The 7,181-nt window shown below is 40.3% G+C and overlaps 1 protein-coding gene across 4 annotated transcripts in view; it reads right to left on the reverse strand.

Annotated features, from left to right (window-relative positions):
- Positions 1-7,181, reverse strand: part of Arhgef6 (Rac/Cdc42 guanine nucleotide exchange factor 6) — a 113,384-nt gene that overhangs the window by 104,092 nt on the left and 2,111 nt on the right. The gene's annotated exons all lie outside the window — the stretch shown is intronic.

Raw genomic sequence — 7,181 nt, forward strand, 5'->3', positions numbered from 1 at the left:
GGGGGATGGGGCAGAGAAAACCCATGCTGCTACAGGCTGGGATTGAAAGGAAGCTTGGATGGAAGGAAAGAAAGAAGGAAGGGAGGGAGGAGAGAGAAACAATATTTGAATCACATATTCATTAGATGACCCCTTCATGCACTTTTTTTAATAAATGATGTAAGCCTGAATCTAGAAGCAGAGGACATGCCTGTTTCTGCACAATTGAGATAAGAGAGTGTCCTAGGCAGGGTACAGCAGTAGGAGACAACAAAGGAACAGTATATATACTAGGAATGGAAGGAAAAAAATCCCTGGGCTAGAGCTTCCATAGACCAGTATTCCCATGGCTATTGCCAAACTGTACAGCCAGAGACCACTCCCAACTGATCAGAGCCTGTGATTTCTAAATCACATGTATATACACAATATATACATGTGTTTGTGTATATATACACACACACACAGTTTTGACTTGGCTGAATATATTCACCACTGCTTCCTCCATGCTTTGAGAAAAAAGGAAAGATGTATTTGGTTTACAAAGAAGAAATACAAATAGACTATAAAGGAGTGACAATATGTCCAAATTCACTTGGAATCCTGAAAAACAAGTTATAGCAAAAAAAGAAAGAAAAAGCAATACTGTTTCATCCATCACATTGGCAAACTTTAAAGATAAATAATGCACAGTGTTGACAGGGGCACAGAAAACACTCTCCACGATCTTGGTAGAAATGTAACTTGGTAGAGTCATTTCATAGGCAAATTTGACATTATCTTATTAAAATTTGACACAGTAATTCCATTTCTATGATGAAAGATTCTTCAAGAATAATCACAAATACACACAAAATTTTATGTACATATGCAACATAACTCACCAGAATTTATGACAGGAATGAAGGATTGAAGCAACTTATGAATATCAGTCACTGTAGCAGCATAATAAAGAGCCTAAATAAATGATTATCTCAACAGAAGCATAAAATCTGCAAAGAAAACTGGGGGCTAGGGGATGGCACTTCAGTAGGTAAAATGTTTACCACACAAGCATGAGAACCTGGGTTCAAACTCCCAGAATTTATGTAAAGCCAAGCTCAGCAACACACATCTGTAATCTCAGTGCTTCTATGGCAAGATGAGAAGAGAGAGGAATGCCTGGAAATTTCATATGTAGCTGGCCTGTGGTGTGTAGCATTGAACCAAAAAGAAATTCAAGATAACAAGGGGTAAGTAAGGTGCAACACCCAAGGTTTTCTTCTGACTTCTGCATGCAAACTTGTGCTCACATGCACACATGCAGTTCATAAATGTAGCCGAAGTAGATCCTGAACTCTGGAACCTCCTACCTCTACCTCCCAAGGCAAACTGATCCAGAATTTGGTAAAGTGTATCATCTTTTCTAACAACATCAACAATAACAACAACAAAGATACTCAACGAATTAGAATTATTGGAAATTTTCTCAGTACTAAGATCTACTTATGAAAAATACACATCTAACATCATACCTAATGGGGAAACACTAACACTTTCATCCTTAAAAGCAAAACCCAAACAAGGAATGTGTTTCTTTTTTTTTTTTAAAGCTTTATTTATTTATTATATGTAATTACTCTGTAGCTGTCTTCAGACACTCCAGAAGAGGGCGTCAGATCTTGGTACAGATGGTTAAGGATGGTTATGAGCCACCATATGGTTGCTGGGATTTGAACTCGGGACCTTTGGAAGAGCAGTCGGGTGCTCTTACCCACTGAGCCATCTCACCAGCCCAAGGAATGTGTTTCTACTTTAACCTATAAAGTAGCACAGAAAAATACATAAAATTGTCCAGACCCCCCCCAAAAAAGTACAAGTATCTCCTAGTCATAGACAACATAAGCTTGTATAATAAAAATCATCAGAACACCACAAATGAACTATTAGAGCTCATAAACAAAATGTGAAAAGTTGATAGATAGAAGATAAATCTTAAAAATTAATTGTATTCCCATGCAGTGTCAAGGAAAGCTCCAAAGTCAAATTATGAAGACCATTCTGATCCAGTGATGGTGGTGCAGGCCTTTAATCCCAGCACTAAGGAGGCAGAGGNANGAGGATCTCTGTGAGTTCGAGGTCAGCCTGGTCTACAGAGTGAGTTCCAGGACAACCAGGGCTGCACAGAGAAACCCTGTCTCGAAAAAATAAATAAAATAAAATAAAATAAAATAAATAAAAAAGATACCAGTTGAGAATTGGTGAGGTTTCTCAGTGGGTAAAACTGCTTACTGGGTAAGCATGCAAACCTTAGCCGATGGCTCAGTGGTTACGGGGACCTGGATTCAATTCCCTGCACTCACGTGCTGGTTCCCAGCCATCTGTAACTCAAAGGAACCCCACACCTTCTTTTATAGTCCATGGGCACCAAGCATACAAGTGGTGCACAAGTGTACATGCAGTCCAAGCATCCACACACAGGAAATACATGTTTAATCGTGAAAAGGTGAGATGCCTTGGTTGCACATCTGTAATCCCAGCACCTTCATGCTGAGATGAGAAGCAAATGAGAAAACTGTTGGCATGCTCTCAGACCAGCTAGAGGACACACCACCACCACAGAAAGGAGACAGGTCCTGCCTCAGCAAGGCAGAAGGCAAGAAGTAAGTACTGAAAATTGTCCTCTGACTTCCACATACACTGGGGCAGATACACAGACACATGCACAAAAATAAAATAAGACAAAGTAAAATAAAAACAAATATGACTTTATCAAAATCTTTTTTTTTTAAAAAAAATGTTTCAAAGGACAGTCTGAAAGTTGGAAAGGTGGAGCTGGAGAGATAGCTCAGCAGTTATGAGCACTGACTGCTCTTCGGAAGGTCCTGAGTTCAAATCCCAGAAGCCATCCGTAATGAGATCTGACGCCCTCTTCTGGTACGTCTGAAAACAGCTACAGTGTACTTATGTATAATAAATAAATAAGTTTTTTTTTTTAAGGAAGTTGGAAAGGTTTTGTTCTCCAGATTTATCTGTTATTAGCTGTATGGACCACTAGAGAGCCCTAAACTATCATATCCAAATCCAACAAAAAGATGTAGGTCCTCTGGAGAGGCCAAGTGTTATAATGTAGTCCTCCACTTCTGAACCCTAAGCTTAGTCACCACCTCTCTGACTCAGTGGTTCAATCTTCCAAAGCAACTGATTCAAACTGGCAGCCTCTCTTTAGATAAATGATAGTGTATCCTGGGAAAGAGTTAAGCCCTATTCTTGCGTTTCATATACTTAGAGCTTTACAAAGTTAACTGAGATCCACCAAGCATGTCCTACACCTCACACTGTCTGTTCTAAGTACTTGGTACCTGACTTCTCTCATTCTCTCATTCTCTCTGTGTGTCTCTGTGTGTCTCTTCATCTCTCTGTCTCTCTCCCTCTCTCCCTCTTCCTCCATGACCTTTGAGAACACTTCTGTATAGGTCTGTTTTTCAGCTACCTGGAAACTTTCAGACTGGACAGGCCACATACTTGGCTGCTCCGTGCTTTCCGGCTCATCTTTCAGTCTCATTCCTTCTACGGTGATTCTATGTGCCTTCCTTGAGGGCTCTGTGAGTGACTCATTGTGGCTCAGGTTTTTTTGCTTTGTTTTGTTTTTGCACAATAGTACAAAGAGCACCTAGTTATAAGGTAACAGCAGTGGGATTCATGCTTAGATGCAGTGATATATTAAGAACTATAGATGAATTATTTTGTCTAACCCTTAAAATAGCTCTCTTCAATGATACCCACCACATTGAGTGCTAACATTAGGAATTAATTTCAAAATCTTCTGCTGTTGGGCTGGAGAGATGGCTCAACAGTGAAGAGCAGTGGCTGTTGTAGCAGAGGATCCAGGTTCAATTCCCAGCACTCACATGGAAGCTCACAATCATCTGCAACTCCAGTTCTGGGGTAATGCCATCTTCTAGCCTCTACAGGCACCAGGCATACATGTGGTGCTCAGACATACATCCAGGCAAAATATCCAGACAAGTTACACACGCGCACGTGAAAGCACACATTAAAGCCTAAGGTCCCCTGTAGTGAATCTTGTTAGAATCCTTGTTAGAGTCCGTGTTAGAGTCCTTGTTAGAGTCCCTTTCATACAGATGAGGAAGCAAGAGCACAGCATTGCCAAGAAACTTGATGAACAGTAGAGTGAACTAAGATGTAAGGCTGAGAGGATGGCTCAGTGGGTAAAGTGGTTGCTGCACAAACATGAGAACCAAAAGTTGAGTCCCCAGCATCCATGGAAAGGTTAGCAACTGCCTATAATCCCAATGCTGAGTAGGGGAGGGGCTTGTTGACACAAAGAACAAGCTTCAAGTTCAGTGAGATATTTTATGAAAGAAAGGACAGAAGGAAGGAATGAAGGAAGGAAGGAAGGAAGGAAGGAAGGAAGGAAGGAAGGAAGGAAGGAAGGAAGGAAGGATCAAAAGAAATGGACAAGATTCTAAAACTCATCTATACATATAAGGGATCTAGACTATTTCAAATAGTTTAGGTAACCTGGAAAGCATAGAAGAAGACACCTACATCGACCATATATATGTACCCACAAAATGTATATACATATCACACACACACACACACACACACACACACACACACGGACAGGAACGTGGATACAGGCATGAACTGACTCTAACACATATCTATGAAGCTACAAAAGGAATGTGATAATCACAATATCTGATATTCTTTTATTCCAATGTTCATATCATCTCATATACTTTTTAGTAAAATTTCTACCCAAAGTGGAAAGAACTTTTTTTTGATTAAAAAAAACATTTTAAGCATTTTTGTTTAAAGGAGTAATCTTTAGTTATCAGAAAACCCCCAAGAGCAGCAGCAGCAGGAGGTGTCTGTTTCATCTAGTATTCTTAGAACTGCAAAGAAGCACAGTATACCTTCTGCCTGTTTCGGCACAGAAATCACTGGCAACTTCACCAGGTTTTTAGCTGAAAAATTAAACATGAAAATGTCATGGTCTGCTCCACAGTAGACAGCATCCTGTACATACTCTGAAGCCACATGGACCATGAATGCCAAGGTGGCTGATGGGGCCCCCAAACGGAGAAACAGGGAAGATTGGAATAAGATATTGTTTTTTTTTTCAAAGATTTATTTATTTATTATATGTAAGTACACTGTAGCTGACTTCAGACACTCCAGAAGAGGGCATCAGATCTTGTTACGGATGGTTGTGAGCCACCATGTGGTTGCTGGGATTTGAACTCGGGACCTTTGGAAGAGCAGTCAGGTGCTCTTACCCACTGAGCCATCTCACCAGCCCGGAATAAGATATTCTGACACAGATGTAACTTTAGATTAAGGTTGGGTTCAAGAAAAAAAAAGACAAACAACAGACAAACAAACAGACAAACAAACAAAAACAAAAGGCCAGTTTTGAGACAAGGTCTCATGTTGTAGTCCTGGCTGACCTGGAACTATCTGTGTAGATCAAGATGGCCTGAAGCTCACAGAGACCCTCTTGACTCTGCCTCCCAAATGCTGAGATTAGAGTTTTGCACCACTATAGCCAGCCAGCTTTAAGAAAACTTTTGAAGAAAACAATGTTTAGCTGAGGCAACAGTTAGTGATAATGCTGATGGTGGTGGTGGTGGTGGTGGTGGTGATAATGATAAATAGCTCCTTGAAGAAACATATGACCCAGGCTCTCTTCCCAGGGTTTTACATATATTAATTCATTGAAATTTCAAATCATGCAGGTGCCACTAGTATTCCTATCTTACAGGTGGAAAAGCCAAGTTATAGAAGCATAGTAAAATAACAGATGCAAAGGTCACAATGTCACTAGTGAACAATAACTGAGATTTAAACCCAAGAAGTCTAGCACCAGAGTCTATGCTCAAACCCCTACCACTTACCCAGACAATATTATATTAGTAATGTAAAACACTTCTGACCTAGCCCTGAGCTGAAGATAATACACAAATTATTGCATTCGTTTTAGGAGGTTGACTTTCTTAAGACTACAGAATTAAGCAATATCTCACTTGACCCTGAAACACCATCACAATGTGGTTAGTGCTGCGTCTCTTTCACAGCTCAAAGGCTTATGGGAGGACATGAAGGAGTGGCCCACTTATGACCGGGATCCATTCCCCTATACTACAAAAATAACATGGAAGCACACGAAAGGCTTGCCTTCCTTTTCAGTGAGATAATTTGTGCATGCACAAGTAATACGACATAGTTTAATGTGCCTTGCGTTTTGATTTTGCTTTTTGCTGGTTTTGCTCTCGGTTTGGGGATTGAGGCCAGGGCCTTGTGCATTGCAAGCAAACCTCTCCCTCTGATCAGCTTAAGTACAGCTGTGACCTGAAAGCCAGCCAGGTTCTTACAGTTCAAAGTTTCACTTTGTTTGGAAGTATTAATGAGCTTTAAAAGGCCATTTCTTTTTCTGTTTCTTTTATTGTTGTTGTTGTTGTTGTTGTTGTTGTTGTTGTTGTTACAGTACTTCTCCCTTTCCTGTTCTCACTCCAAATGTTCCTGCATATCCCTTTCCACTCTCCTTCAAATTTATGGCCTCAGGCTGGTGAGATGGCTCAACAGGTAAGATCACTGATCGTTCTTCTGAAGGTCCTGAGTTCAAATCCCAGCAACCACATGGTGACTCACAACCATTTGTAATGAGATCTGAAGCCCTCTTCTGGTGCATTTGAAGACAGCTACAGTGTACTTGCATACAATAAATAAATCTGTGAGCTGGAGTGAGCGGGGCTGACCAGAGCGAGCAGAGGTCCTAAATTCAATTCCCAACAACCACATGAAGGCTCACAACCATCTGGATACAGCTACAGTGTACTCATATACATAAAATAAATAAATAAATCTTTAAAAAAATTAAGGCCTCTTTTCCCATTAATTGCTACCACATTGTATATGTATAAACATGTACATATATGTTCCTAAATACAATCTTCTCAGTCCATATAATGTTACTTGTATGTTTTCAGGGCTGTTCATTACTTTTGCTGTTGCCAGTGACTCGCTGGCTGGCATTGCCTCCATTAATAAGGAAGCACATCCACAGAAAGCTTGATCCCCTAGAAAGAAGCTGCATTTAAAAGCCATCAATTTTGTATTTTGTTGTTTTGTTGTTTTGTTATTTTCTTCTCTCTCTCTCTCTCTCTCTCTCTCTCTCTCTCTCTCTCTCTCTC

This window comes from Mus pahari, chromosome X, assembly GCF_900095145.1.
Source record: "Mus pahari chromosome X, PAHARI_EIJ_v1.1, whole genome shotgun sequence".
NCBI lineage: Eukaryota > Metazoa > Chordata > Mammalia > Rodentia > Muridae > Mus > Mus pahari.